Source organism: Schistocerca americana, chromosome 5, assembly GCF_021461395.2.
Source record: "Schistocerca americana isolate TAMUIC-IGC-003095 chromosome 5, iqSchAmer2.1, whole genome shotgun sequence".
In the NCBI taxonomy this organism is placed as follows: Eukaryota; Metazoa; Arthropoda; class Insecta; order Orthoptera; family Acrididae; genus Schistocerca; species Schistocerca americana.
In genome coordinates this window covers 397,152,399-397,169,135 of record NC_060123.1, presented here as the reverse complement: position 1 = coordinate 397,169,135, position 16,737 = coordinate 397,152,399, and positions in this window count along the sequence as shown.

The window sequence follows — 16,737 nt, the reverse complement described above, 5'->3', positions numbered from 1 at the left end:
CTGGCACAGTGCCCCGATACAGCTTCTGAGCCAGATGGCATCCACAATCAGATGCTCAAACATCTGTCCCCAGACTATCAGCGATGTGTTCTTGCCATTTTCAACCCCATATGGGGCGATGGTGTCTTTCCGTCGCAGTGGCGAGAAAGTACCATCATTCCGGCGCTGAATCCTTGTAAGGACCCGCTTAATGTGGATAGCTATCGGCCCATCAGCTTAACAAACACTCTGTGCAAGCTACTGGAATGTATGGTGATTCGACGGTTGCGTTGGCTGCTCGAGTCTCGGGGTCTTCTGGCTCCATGCCAGAGCGGCTTCCGCCAGGGCCGTTCCTCCGCCGATACTTTGGTCTTCCTTGAGTCTGCAATCCGCACTGCCTTTTCCAGGCGCCAACACCTTGTCTCTGTCTTTTTCGACCTCTCCAGAGCATATGACACGACGTGGTGGCACCATATTCTCACCACGTTGCACGGGTTGGGTCTCCAGGGCTCTCTCCCAATTTTTATTAAGAAATTTTTATCTGTTCGGACATTCCGCGTTTTACTTGGCACATCCCATAGTTCACTTCATGTCCAGGAAAATGACGTACCACAGGGCTCTGTATTGAGTGTGCCACTTTTCCTTGTGACCATTAATGGCCTTGCAGCAGCAGTAGGGGCGTCTGTCTCCCCCACGTTATATGCTGAAGATTTCTGCATCTTTTTCAGCTCCTCCACCATTAGTGTTGCAGAACGTAGGTTGCAGGGAGCCGCACGCGTGGACCCTCGCCCATAGGTTTCACTTTTCTACTGCAAAGACCTGTGTCATGCACTTTTGTCGGCGTCGAACTGTCCATCACCACCCTGAGCTCTATCTTCAAGATGCCATGTTCACACTTACCGATATCTGGGATTGCTGTTCAATGCCCAGCTTAATGGCTTCCACATCTTCGTCAGCTCAGGCGTCAGTCCTGCACCCCTACAAATCCCTCGTGCTGTCCAGACTCGATTATGGGAGTGTGGCGTATGGCTCAGCGTCGCCCTCTGCGTTGCAACTGCTGGACCCTGTTCACCACTGTAGGATTCGACAGGCGACAAGAGCATTCCGCACCAATCCTGTTAATACCCTACTTGCTGAGGCTGGGGTTCCTCCACTTCGCGTCCAGCGTCAACAACTCCTAGCCAACTATGCTGCACACGTCCATTGTTTGCCCCATCACCCTAACTATCGTCTCCTTTTCGCTAATGCGGCAGTCCACATCCCACACCGGCGGCCGCGATCAGGCCATGCAATTGGGATCCGTGTTTGGTCACTCCTTAGTGAACTCGAGTCTTTGCCTCTTCCATCTGCTTTCTAGGTCCACCCACATACACCATCTTGCGGTATTCTACGGCCGCAGCTTCGGCTGGAGCTCTCAAGATGGCAAAAAGATTCAGTTCCTCCTGCAGTCTTGCACCGCCAATTTCTTGCTCTCCTAGATGCATCCCGTAACTCGGAGGTTATCTATACCGATGGCTCAATGGTTGATGGCCATGTGGGGTACGCTTATGCTTATGCGCCCCAGCCCTCCGCCACACACCGACAGATGGCTTGCGGAGTATGGATGTAGATGTAGATGTAGATACAGACTATGTAGACCAGCGCTCCTTGCCAGAAGGCTGCAGTGTTTACACCGCAGAGCTAACAGCCATTTTTCGTGCCCTTGAGCTTATTCGTACCAGCACTGGAGAGTCCTTTGTCATTTGCTATGACTCTCTCAGTAGTCTACAGGCTCTTGACCAGGGCTACCCACGCTATCCCATTGTTGTTGCTGTCCAGGAATCCGTTCACGCTCTTGAACAGCGTGGACGTTCGGTGGTGTTCATATGGACCCCGGGACACATTGGGATAGCGGGAAACGAACTCGCCAAGTTAGCCAAGGAAGCTACCCGCAAGCTGATGTTGGAGATCGGCCTCCCGGCAACTGATCTCTGATTGGTGTTGCGACGTCGGGTCTTTAGGATGTGGGGAGATGAATGGCGCACTCTGTCTGCACCCAAAAAGCTGCGGGGAGTAAAGGAGACCTCGACTGTGTGGGGCTCCTCCATGCGGGACTCTACCTGGGATTCGGTTGTTATCTATAGGCTCCGCATTGGTCACTCTTGGCTGACGCATGGTCATCTGCTACGTCGAGAGGACACCCCCCATTGTCACTGTGGAGCAAACATGACGGTGGCCCATATGTTGTTGGAATGTCCTATTTTAACCACCCTGAAGCGAACTTTTAATCTCCAGGGTGGTTTATCATCTCTTTTAGGTGACAATCGAGTTTTAAGTTTTATTCGCGCAAGCGGCTTTTGTAGGTCCATCTAATTTTATTGCATCACCCTCTTTTGTGCTGTATCTTTTACTTAGTTTTGTGTTGTAATTAGACTCCGCCCTAATCTTTGGTTGGTGGTTTTAACGTGATGCAGAGTGACTGGCTCATCCTTTTATTTTCGTTATGATATTAAATGATTTCTCTGAAAAATCTAAGAACAAATAGTTCGGAATGCCGCTCGTGGTGGAAATACCTTACATCTAATGGCAGGTTTATGTTCTGACCTTTTTGCAGATGTCCACATTGGCATCAGTGACCAAGAGACAGTCTTAGCAACAATAATTTCCAAAGTACAAAGGGCTACAGACAAATGGAACGATTTAAAATTTAGGCTAGGTATAACAACAAAAGAGGCAGTAATGTCATATCCCAAGGACGCACTAAAAACGTATAATAGTTTGTTCAGCGTGCAAAGGAACTATGACTCAAGTTTCAAACAGTGGTTCATGAAACATTATGTAGATACCTACGTAGTAGCGAAGTTCATGCTGAGAGTGGCAGTCCGTCCATATAAAAAAAAAAAAATAAAAAAAATAAAAAAAAATGAGAGAAACTTCAAATATGAACTGCAACTGCTTCATAATAGATGTAATACTCTTAAAGGAAGGGAACTGCTTCTGTTTGTCGAAGTGGAGACTGTAGTAGATTCGTATTCAAAGACCTCTTAATAAAGGGAAAAAATTCTGATTATATAGAAAAATGTCACTGTCATGATAATATATTTACTAATGAGTCAAGAACCAAAACTGAAGGTGTTGTTGTAAAATAAGGAAACCATTATGATTCTAATAAATAAAAATAGAGCACTCCCATTTTCCAAGATGACAACTGGGTTGTAAGCAGACGTACCGGGTTTAATGAACAATCAGGAATAGGGTGGGGGGGGGGGGGGGCGAATAGGCTTGTGTGGCGCCTCTCTCCATTGCTGCCAAGTCTATCAAAGATGGCGGTAATGACATCATCCATGATGGCGGTGTATAGACTTGGCAACAGCACAAGACATCATCCAAGATGGCGGTCGTGACATCATCCAAGTAGCGGATTTTGGAGGAAAGATAAGTCAGTTGTGCAACCTCCACTAACCTAACTCCCGTCCCCACCCCACCACCCAGATAATGGTGGGAAGTTCAAATTTCATCATAACAATACAACAAACCTCTACTAACCTAAGAAAATGGCGGAAAAATAGGACACTTAACCAACCTCCACTAACTTAAGTCACCAGACAGCCATATCTTCCTAGGAACTGGTGGGAAGTTTTAATGTTGGAGGGAAGATAGGCCACTTGGGCTCTCTCTACTCAACTAAGAAAATTGTAGGAAAGAAGGGGCACTTAAGTTACCTCCACTAACCTAAGTCATCTGACAGCCACCTCTTCCTAAGAACTGGCAGGAAGTGTGGAAGGAAGAAAGGTAATTTGGGCTATTTCTACTAACCTAAGAAAATAGCAGGAAAGAAAGGAGAGTTGGACTAACTCGATTAACCTAAGTCATCCAACTCTCACCTCATCACAGGACATGCCGGAAAGAGGATGTGATGTGTGCTTCACATAAGCCCTTATTTTGCATGCGCTATTTATTTAAACAATTAGAGGCAGTACCACCATCAAGTGTAGTCGCCATAGGGGATGGAGTCCAACTGACCTAGTACACAGTACTACAACCAGAGTGTGCTGTCACCCATTCCATGATGTAATCCAAGATGGTGGTCTAGGGTGGGACGAAATGGCATGTAACAGTGTGGTCGCCATGGGGTCCACAGTCCAATTGACCTAGTACACAGTACCACCACCAGAGTGTGCTGTAATCTGTTTTGTGATGTAACCCTAAAAGGCTCTCTGGAGGGGAAAATCATTCAACCAGCCAGCTGGGGTGGCCAAGCGGTTCTACGTGCTACAGTCTGAAACTGTGTGACAGCTACGGTCGCCGGTTAGAATCCTGCCTTGGGCATGGATGTGTGTGATGTCCTTAGGTTAGTTAGGTTTAAGTAGTTATAAGTTCTATGGGACTGAAGACCTCAGAAGTTAAGTCCCATATTGCTCAGAGCCATTTGAACCATTTTTCATTTAGCCAGCACTGGCCTGCTTGAGAGAGGAAGGAATGTACTTTATTTATTTTGGAACAATTTATTTAGCGATGGATTTTGAGATATAGTATATTCATCACACTGATACAAAACTTGCACTCCTACATGCTTGGGTTCACACCACACAGCCTACCGACCTGTAATCTATTCCTAAATTACTCAAATAATGCGCTGAAAACACGCAAACAACTTCTAAATTACAAAAAATAATTCAGTACACGGCAAACCGACATGAAAACAGCTTCTAAATAATGAAATACACTGATGTGCAAACACAAAATCAACTCTAAAATTGTCCAGGTAAAACATAGCACAGCCTACACCCTGCTTCCAGACTAACGCAGCAGACACGAAAAAACGGCTACAGGCACTGCCCGTAGCCTCCTGTCCACTGGACCACACAGGAGGCTACCAAACACACGCTCTCAGGAGTTGGGATGCACTGACAGCCCTCTCGGCCTTCAGCTGCCAAGCCACACAGACTTGCCCATTCGGGTATTTCAAGTATGAGGTAGCGGAATATCTTTCAAACTTGACATTTGAAAAATTCTTCTCAAAATACATGATCATGTAGGCGCCATTACTGATGCGACCAGATAGGAGCGAAGACCTATTTGCAGAGCACAGATGCTCCAAGGACACTTGTGCATTGACACTGCTGCGAGCCACTGACAGATGCAAGCCAGCACAAAAGATCACTTACACACTGTTGCCGACTGCCTATCAAACTCACCTCTACAATTAAGGTTCTTCGAGTGTTATACTGACGTCACATCTCTCTAAATAAGAGCCAGTTCATAATCTGGGCTGTGTTAATGTTTGTTCTCCATTGCTGGTGTGATCCCTCACTACTTGCCATCAAGTGAAGACCTAATTGCCAAGCAATGCATCTTTGCAGACGTTGAAGAAATCTGTCAGAGATTAGCACAGGCTGCTTTCTCCCTAGCCATTCATCGCTGCACATAGCTACAAACCATTGAAACCACATATAGCAACATTCTCAAATTTACACTGAAGCCACGTAACTATCTAAAGTAAGAACCAAGTCGAACTCTCGGAAATTGTATAGTGTCCCGGAAATGCATACTGTACACTTTTGAGGGAGCTTTCGTGATATCTCGACTCATATGCTTTTACAGAACCTGTTTACAAAAATAGCGCAGAATAACGTCGAATGCATTCTTCCTCGCGATACTAATGTGAAAACCTGGCCATCACATGTTAACATTCCTGCTTTCCACATACTCAAACGTTATCACTGCCATGCGGAGACTCCTATACCCCAGCACAAAGGATGTCTTGTGAATGGATTGCGCATTATGATTGGCACTTATCGAATTATCCTGCCAAATTACTGATGAAGCTGGTGTGGAAGCACCATCTGCCTCTTTTTTCTTTCTGCAGATGAGGCTTTCAGCGGCAAGAAACTATTTTACACAGATCGCCATATTGCACTGACAATTAAATCTTTCAAAGTGCACCTACATATCGTCAAATACTGAAAAACTCTTACTCAATTACACTGCTCTCCCACTGAGGACAGGAGCTTGAATATTATAGCATGAAACTGATCTCCAACCCAGCATATATCATATGTCTATGTAGTAAACATACAATTCATATCCTGTGGCGTACAAAATAAGCCCTTGTTCATCATTTGTACGTATACCGCAAAGACAGACAGCAACGGATATACTCCTCGCAGCACTAGATATTTTCCTGTGAGTTCGACGGTCATCCATCCCTGATGGGTGACCAGAGCGCCCTCAGCAGACCAAAGTCACTCTCACAACTGTTCTCCAAATTCGGGCACGTTCCCCCTCGGCACAAACGCGTTACTGTCTCTGGCCCTAACCTGCTTCCTTCCTTCCATTTCTACACCAATCTCCAGACTCTAGATTACAAGGACACATGTATTCTCACATGGTTTGCCGTAATATTATACCATCTTCGCGGTGCTTCTCGATATGATGCACACAGTAGTACCCTACCAATCGCTCGTGCAACATAATTCTGAAGATATTGACTGGAAATTACTTTTCTACAAACCCAAAACTTTTGCTAGGTGGGGCGCGCTGTAAACCACTGACAAATTGAAAACTTCTCATGCCTGAGAAGACATTTACATGGATCCTCGAAAAAAAAAGAGAAAACTGATATTTCCACTCATGAATACTGATGTCAGTAACGTAGCAGATTCAAAAGAATCTCTGTACCTTGCAAGATCAACAAAGGTGTTTCTCATGTCTAGAGAACCGGCAAACGTTTCTTCCACATGCTAGCTGTAAGTACCACAATCGATCTTCTCTCAGCTAAATAAAGGCGCGAAATGTGCAGAAGCAGTCAACCAAACAGTTTACATAAGAGGGAATGACGGTCCAGCAGAAGCAGACCTCCATATTCAATCTTTTCAAATTTCCCTGCGGTCACGGTAGCTATCCAACACATGCTACGTATTATTTCGCTATTCGGTAGCCTAGAGGACAATACAGTTAAGCCATATACATTCCTACACTCCCACATCTCTCTCCATTCCGAGAGCTCCTATAGTAAATGGGAAATATGAATAATTCTTGCACAGATCCCTGTCGCTGCACGCTGGGCATGCACAGGTAGAAACGTCATATTAAGAAATCGGTCACATATATATTTTATCCCTGTGCTTACAACTAAATGTTGTGATCGAGGTCTCAGTTGTAAGTCATTGCACAATGAGCGACATATCGGAAACACCCTGTTGACGGCTGTGGCTCTGGAAATAGAAATATCACTACCATTCTTTTCATATCACATACTCTTCCCTTTGCTATCACAGTAGTTGACATTAAATGCACACCTTTCTTACGAATGGAGATAGTCATTTCCTAAGCACATGTCGGAACACAAACACATACAGTATGAGCTTGATGCTCAAGGCAAATCTATCATGCACCTCCTACTATTAAGTATAATACTTCGTCAATAAATAATCAGTGGCTATACGACATAATACTTACCGAAAATCAACTGTGGGTGGACATGTCACTCAATTTTTTCTTGAAAGTGCCACCACCGTGTCTTAGATGTTTAATCGTCTTACGAACCGCGAGATGTTAAAAAACCGATCGCAGCAACTACTGTATGTTACTGTCACAATCGGTCTTGCTTCTACATGTGCACGCAAGTATCCATGTTATATGCTATACCGGCATTATAAATCCACGTATGGCGTTACCTATGAATCACATGGTTTTTCCACACAAATACCGAGACGGTTATCATATGAGCGTATATTATCAGACCAGCAGTTTACTTCCACATTGCCTGTGATGCAGCATCGTCATAAAATCGCTGAATTTTGATATTGATTCGGCTAAGGAACGTGGTATGAAATCGCTATTTGCTACCCCCTCAAACTGCCGTCACTAGCGCATTCTGTCTCGATACCATGTCAGAGGTTCTGTAATATATCCACTGAGTTATAGGCGATGGCTGATTGAGAAGGATCACAAACAGCAGTAGATGGTGCGCTGATTGAGGTCATAAGAAATGTACACGACCTTTTCAGATCTCTAGTGTTAAGCTATCTGCTAGAAATGATGTCTATGATTTCTAATCAAGTCTATCCATTCAAACACATAAGTGCATTGTATCCCGTTTAGAAGTCTTCTGTTGATTACAGCCACTAGTGAATCATACTTCTGGCACTCTCATAGCTCGAGACAAGCCACCTTTTCTCGAACCTATCTGCCACAGTAAAATTCCAACATGGTTTTAAGTAGCGCCTTTGCATCTGCAACTACCCCTCAGACTACCGTCCCTGCAGCATTGCATGTGTGATTGTTCCAAAATAAGTCGGAAATGAGTAGAGAGCTGCCACCTTCTGCAGCCTGTATATAAACTGTGTTTTAACAATTCGACGGAAACGAAGCCTGGTCCTGCAACACGAGGTAGAATAAAAGACAGTACAGGAACTGTGGAAGGAGATGGAGTTTGCTACTACATAGTGGTGGTTCTCCAAACTACAGGCAGGTACTACAGACTCACACCCCTCAGGGCCCATTCACATCTATTATCTGAACGTTCTATCATTGTTGTTCTGTTCCATCCACCAGAGAAAAATTACGAACTATAAAAGCTCAACTAACTTCGTCTGATAGAGAACTCGAAAAGATTTTTACTGCATCTCTCCCCTCCCATATATCGAAAACAACTACTGCATGCCTGCCTGCTTCGAGCACATGTGGCTATCCTATTAAGTATACATGTATTGATCCTCTGCTCAGACCAGTTTAGTTTGATGACCTATGTTATAAGAGGATGACCGTATCCTACAGGCTATACTGTAAGTTACACGAGAAGCTCCCTGTGACCATGTGTTCTTGTTTGAAACATTGTTTTTTTACTGCTGTAACACGATTTATACACTGCCATGCATTTTCTTTTTCCACCACGACTTTGAGGTCCGTCTCATGTGCTAAACTGACATTGACACATTCTGATCCAATCCCTCTTGCAGAAAACTAGACGATGCACTATGTAAATCATGTTGTTGCTGCTCTTACCGTAACATGGTTCATACACAGGATTATTGTAAATAAAAGTTAGTTACAACATAAGGAAACTGGAAGAGTTTGGCGGCGTTGTGGAGGATTTCCAAACTGCTGTTCGACAGTGATTGACGACCTCTACATTTAAACTCCTCTGTCACCGTGATGAAATAGCTGATGTCTCTGCATTCTGTTTTGACTGATTCCTCATATTGGTATCATGTACTTGATCACTGTTTCGGTGCTATCCGTCCCCAGAAAGTGTTGTCCCTTCACCAAAACTCTTTCTCCAACTCAAACAAGCCATGTCAGTCAATCATTATGTGGTAACCAACAGCGTAACAGAGGACAGATGGGATGGAAAAGACAACCCAGATGTACTGAAACAATAAGCATTACTGGTTACTGAGTGACCAATTTTACCAATTTTTCTGTTATTTGAAAAGCGACCAATCATGGGAAAGCATGTTTCGCAAAATCAGTATTGTAGCTAAACCACCCCCTCCCCCCTCCCCTCTGCAATTATCATTGCAGATGTGGATAGATGACTATGCAGTACACCATGCTTTGTAATTCTCGAACACACCCATCATCAAATTATATCAGACAGCACTCTACATGTTTCTAACACTTCGAGCATTGTGCTTAATTTACAATCTATCTCTATGCTGATAGACGTCAGAGTGCATTCTCGCAATCATAGGGTAAAATAAGATACTGAAAGACCTCACTCACACTGTTATTGACCAGCTAGCCCTGCAGCACTATTCCCGATTTCATCCGCAATCGACCAGTAATAGATCACGGCACTCCACGTCTCGTGAATGAATGAAGCTTGCCGAGTCATCACCCATCCAAACGCCAAGATTTCTCGAGATGCGCCCATGTCGAGGTGGTTAGCACTACTTATCGATGTACAGTAACATATTTGAAAGTGATGTGATGTAATAGCAGACGGTGAAGAAGAACAAGAAACAGATGATTCTATGCACAATGGGGTTCGAAGCATTTTTACGTGAATCAACCAAGCTATGAATTTTAGAGTGTTAATCCAGAGCCTAGGATCAGTACCGGGAAGGTATTGGTAAGAGAGAACATAAACACACGCACTACTAAGGCTACAACGTTCTGCACTTAAAATGGGCTATAATGTTAGATGGTTTGCATTTCCAAACTATGAGTCATATAGAAGGTGGCGCTGTTAATATTCCTATGTAAGAAATATATTTCAAGTGCATGACATACATACTTCTTCCCAGTGTCTCTACTATAAACTATGTTATCGAACCGTAAAACTAAAAAACTACTTCCTTAAAACATTGGCTCTTTGTGATACAAGCACAATATACCTTTCCAGAGAAGTATAGTGTCCACTTTTCACATCCGATCACACTTCAGAAATTATATTATGCCTGCATCAGCCCTATATAAAAGTATGGTTAGTAACAGGGAATACCTTTACAGGGAAACAGGGAAACGCATAGGAGCAGCGTCCAAAATGTGAAAATTACAAGTCATTCCGGCATTAACTCTGCAAACAGTCATCTGTCAAGCAGATGTATACACCGGGGATTGCAGTGGCTCACAAACACCTATCGCTAACTTAGTTATTAATTTGATGAATCGATTTTACACTTAATATGCGACAGGGGATGGAGTACTTAGCATAAATCATAGTTCGTTTAGAGGAAAGTGTCACGTTTCATCACACATGATATCGAAGCCCTCTGATGACCGACAGGTTTACTGTTAATAATCGCAAGTAGATAGTGCTTTAAATAGCATACAGAACACGTGGCTGTGTATGAGTCGAACGCAGGCTATGTCACACGGCTGATGCATCCTGACAGAACAGTGGAGAAATTGACCTACAGCAATTTTCCCTTCTCTAGAATGAATCATCAGTCTACCATTAAATCGTACCTAGTTACAGTTCCATCTCATTCGATCACCCCATTCACTCTATGTCATCCTTTAATGCAGACGCATGTAAGTTTAGAGGTGTGTGTTTTTCTGTCTTCCTGGAAATCGTCAAATGCAGTAGTCAACTTGCGTGTATCACTGGTACCTCAGTAGACGTACAGTATAATGTCGAGTAGACGGGAAAAAAAACTGACTTCTTTACTGATTCCTTAGATCCCATGTTGAGATGTTCTCGGATTCCTCTTGGTGCTGTATACTTTTTCCTGTGTACAAATTACTCTGTGCCAACCAGAAGAAATGCAAGTCCTTCCTCAATTTCCCCTCATTTCGGTGTACATTCGGTCAATTTACTCCAATCCCAACCCATCATTTTTCGAAAATCTATCGAATTTTTTATGTCAGTTCCATCATGTGATCATGACATAACTTCTCGTTCTGTGTTCTAGAATTGCTTGTAAATGTAGTACATCTGCCAACACCTAGCCAAAATGCACTGATAAACAGGTGTAGTATAATGTCTGTGTACATCCATGAGTTGGGGATCGCTCCCAGGACCCGTATTAGACCCAAGTTAGCGCTCAAATGTGGATCTGCAGTGTGTTACATCTGGAGTCATGTTGGGATGGTACAAATGGTTCAAATGGCTCTGAGCACTATGGGACTTAACAGCTGTGGTCATCAGTCCCCTAGAACTTAAAACTACTTAAACCTAACTAACCTAAGGACATCACACACATCCATGCCCAAGGCAGGATTCGAACCTGCGACCGTAGCACATTTTGGGATGCAGATACACAGTATGTCATGCAGGGGACAGGGTTTGAAGGTGGATGCACCACGCACAATGTACGGAGCGGTGTTGGGATGCATATCCATGATATACCACATTAGAATTAGCATTTGAGTGTGGGTATGACGCACACTATATATATCTGATGTTCTCAGGTGGATCCACCACACGTCACATCTGGGATAGGGCTTGCAGGTGGACCAATCACGCGTTACATCTGGACACATCTATGTTTGAAGTTTGGTCCACCAGCGGGAGGGACATGGTCCTGGGAGCCTTCGACGACAAATGGGTATACACAAACATACAAACAGACAAAACACCCTCTGTCACTTTGACAGATGAGTTTAAATGTAGAGGTCGTCAATCACTTTTGGACAGCAGTTTCGAAACTCCCCACAGTGCCACCAAACTCTTCCAGTTTTCGTATGTTGTAACTGCCTTTTATATAAAATAATCCAGTTTGTGCGGCGTTTTATGGTAGGTGCAGTAACAACATGATTTACACCATGCCTCGTCTAAGTTTCTGCAAGAGAGAATGGATAAGAACATGTTAATGTCAAATTAGAACCTGACATAGACGTTGAAGTCGTGACGGAAAAACAAAATGTATTGCAGTGTACAAAGCGTGTTACAGCAGAAAAAAACAATGTTTCAAACAATGACACAGGGTCATGGGGAGGGTCTTTTGTGACTTACAGTATAGTCTGTGGAATACGGTCATGAACTTAAAACTGGTCTGTGCAGTGGATCAATGCTTGTATATTTAATAGGATTGTCACATGTGCTCCTAGCTGGCAGGAATGCGGTATTTGTTTTCGATATATGAGAGGGGAGAGATGTAGTAAAAATCTTATCAAGTTCTCTACTGGATGAAGTTAGTGGAGCTTTTATAGTTCATAATTTTTCTTTGGTGGGTGGAACAGAACAACAACGATAGAATGTTGAGGTGATACATGTGAATGGGCGCTTAGGGATGCAGGTCTGTAGTATCTTCTTGTGGTTTGGAGAAGCACTTTAATACAGTAGCAAATTCCATGTCGTTCCCCCAGTTCCTGTACTGTCTTTTATTCTACCTCGACCTGCAGAAGCATTCTTCGTTTCCGCCGAATGGTCAAAACGCAGTCTGCAGAAGGTGGCAGATATAGCTCTCTCCGACTTCAACTCAGTTCTGACTCATATTGGGACAATCACACATGTAAAGCTGTAGGGACGGTAGTGCACAGTCTGAGGGGCAGTTACAAGGTGCGTAGGGGCTACTTAAAACCATGTTGGAATGTTACAGCTGCACACAGGTTACAGAAAATGTGGCTCTTTTCGAGGTATGAGCGTGCCAGAAATATGATTTACTAGGGACTGTAATCATTAGAGGCCATATCCATAGGATCCAACGCAGGTATGTGATTGAATGAAAAGACATGATCCCAAATCATAGACATCATTTCTAGCAGGTAGCGTCACGCTAGAGATCTGGAAAAATATTGTACGTTTCTTATGACCTCAATGAGCACACCATCTACTACTGTTTGTGATCCATCTCAATCAGTCATCTCCTATAACTCAGTGGATATATAGCAGAATCTCTGACATGGTATCGAGACAGAATGCGCTAGTGGCAGCAGTGTGAGGGGGTAGCAAATAGCGGTTTCATACCACGTTCCTTAGCCGAATCGCTACCAAAATTCAGCGATTTCATGACGAGGTCGCATTTTTGGTTACATGCCACAGGATTGCTGGTCTGGTAATGTACACTCCATCGATCACCATCTCGGTATTTGTCTGGAAAAACCTTGTGATTCTTAGGTAACGCCATACGTGGATTCACAATGCCGGTATAGCTTTTAAATGGGTACTTGTGTGCACATGTAGAACCAAGACAGATTATGAGAGTAACATACAGTAACTGTTGCGATCGGTTTTTTAACATCTGGCGGTTTGTAACACAATTATATATCTCTTTCTAAGATACAATGGTGGCACTTTCAAGAATAACTTGAACGACATGTCCACCTACAGTTGATTTTCGGTCAGTATTATGACGTATTGACATCGATTAGTTACTGACGAAGTATTATACTTAGTAGTAGGAGGGTGCATGATAGGTTTCCCTGAGCATCAGGTTCATAATGTATGTGTTTCCGTTTCGACATGTGCTTAGGAAATGACTATCCCAATTCGTAAGAAAGGTGTGCATTTAACGTCGAGTACTGTGATAGCAAAGGGAAGAGTATGTGGAGTGATAAGAATGGTAGTGATATTTCTATTTCCAAAGCCACAGCCGGTTCTCCAGACATGAGAAACACCTTAGCTGACCTTGTAAATTATAGGGATTCTTTTGATTCTGCTACATCACTGACATCAGTACTCTCAAGTGGAAATATCAGTTTTCTCTTTTTTTTTCGAGTTTCCACGTAAATGTCATCGCAGGCGCTAGAAGTTTTTAGTTAGTCAATGGTTTACAGCATGCCCCACCTAGCTAAAGTTTTAGGTTTGCAGAGAAATAATTTCCATTCTATATCTTCGGAATTATGTTGCACGAGCAATTGGTAGGATAATGCTTTGTGCTTGATATCGAGAAGTACCGCGAAAATGGTGTAATTTTATGGCAAACCATGCAAAAATGCATCTGTCCTTGTAGTCCTAGGGTCTCGAGAAGGGTGTAGAAAAGGAAGGAAGGAAGCAGGTTAGGACCAGAGACATTAACGCGTTTGTGCCTAGGGGGAACGAGCCCGATTTTGGAGAACAGTTGTGAGAGTGACTTTGGTCCGCTGAGGGCGCTCTGGTCACCTGTCAGGAGCGGATGGCCGCCGACCTCACAGGGAAATATCTAGTGCTGCGAGGAGTATATCCGTTGCTGTCTGTCTTTGCGGTATACGTAAATATGATGAAAAAGGGCTGATTCTGTATGGCGCAGGATCTCAATTGTAGGTTTAATACATAGACATGGTACAAGATGATATATGCTGGGTTGGAGATTCGTTTCATGCTATAATATTCAAGTTCCTGTCCTCAGTGTGATTGAGTAAGAGTTTTTTAGTATATGACGATATGTAGGTGCACTTTGCAGGGTTTAATTTTCGGTATAATGTGGCGATGAGTGTAAAATAGTTTTTCTGAAGCTGAAAGCCTCGTCTTCAGAAATAAAAAGCATGTGGCTGTTGCTTCCAAACACGCAGCATCAGTAATTCGGCTGGTAAATTCAATAACAGCCAATCCTAATGCACAATTCATTCACAAGACATCCTTCGTGCTGGGATATAGGAGTCTCTACATAGCGGTGACAACATTTGCGAATGTTGAAAACAGTAAGGGTAACCCGTGATGGACGGAGTGTCACATTAGTATCACGAGGAAGCATGCATTCGACCTTATTCTGCGCTATTTTCGTAAACAGGTTCTGAAATAGCAAGAATTTCCGTGCATGCAAACCGAGATATCACGGCAGGTCCCTCAAAAGCACACTGTAAGTATTTCTTGGGCACTATACAGTTTCTGAAGGCTCGACTTCCTTCTTATTTTAGATATCCATGTGGCTTCAGTATAACATCGAGAACGTTGCTAGATGCCGTTGTGATGGTATGTAGCTATGCGCAGCGATGCGTCAGCCACACGTCACGCAAGTCCCATTAGAATCGCTGGGGAGAAAGCAGCCTGTGATATTCTCGGACAGATTTCTGCAGAGTCTGTCAGGATGCGTCGCTCGGCAATTAGGTCTTCACTGGACTGCAGGTAGAGAGTGATCACAACAGCTGCGGTTAACAAACGTGCGCGCAGCCCAGAGGAGGACTTGGCAATTATTTAGATAGACATGTGACGTCAATATAACACGCGAAGATCTTTACCTGCATAGGTGAGTTTGACAGGCCGTCGGCTATGGAGGCCAACAGGAACGGGAAACAACTCTTGGATATCTGTGCCAGTATGGGCTTAGTAATCACAAACTCCTTTTTTAAACATAAGAACATTCACCGGTGTACTCGGGAAGGCAGGGGAACCAGATCTGTCATTGACTATATAATAACAGATCAGGAATTCAGGAAGGCTGTGAGGGACACACGTATATACAGGGGATTCTTTCATGACACTGATCATTATTTAATCTGCAGTGAAATTGGGATTGTGAGGCCGAAAGTGCAGGAGGTCAGGTCCATATGTAGGAGGATAAGAGTGGAGAAACTTCAGGATAAAGAAATCAGGCACAAGTACATAACAGCGATCTCAGGAAAGTACCAGTTAGTTGAATGTAGTGAATTACAGTCATTGGAAAAGGAATGGACAAGGTACAGGGACACAGTACTAGAAGTGGCTAGAGAATGTCTTGGAACAGAAATGTGTAAAAGTAGGATGAAGCAAACAGCTTGGTGGAATGACACAGTCAAGGCAGCCTGTAAAAGGAAAAAGAAGGCGTATCAAAAATGGCTACATACTAGAACTCAGGTAGACAGAGAAAGTTATGTTGAAGAAAGAAACAAAGCCAAACAGATAATTGCAGCCAAGAAGAAATCTTGGGAAGACTTTGGAAACAGGTTGGAGACTATGGGTCAAGCTGCCGGAAAACCATTCTGGAGTGTAATTAGCAGTCTTCGAAAGGGAGGTAAGAAGGAAATGACAAGTATTTTGGACAGGTCTGGAAAACTGCTAGTGAGTCCTATGGATGCCTTGGGCAGATGGAGAGAATATTTTGAAGAATTGCTCAATGTGGGTGAAAATACGATCAGTAATGTTTCAGATTTCGAGGTAGAATGGGATATGAATGATGATGGAAATAGGATCACATTTGAGGAAGTGGAGAAAATGGTCCTTAGATTGCAGTGCAATAAAGCAGCTGGGGTGGATGAAATTAAGTCGGAACTCATCAAATACAGCGGAATGTCAGGTCTTAAATGGCTACACAGGATAATTGAAATGGCCTGGGAGTCGGGACAGGTTCCATCAGACTGGACAGAAGCACTAATCGCACCAATCTTTAAACATGGAAACAGAAAAGATTGTAACAACTACAGAGGTGTCTCTTTAATCAGCGTTGTGGGTAAAATCTTCTCAGGTATTGTTGAAAGGAAAGTGCGAGTATT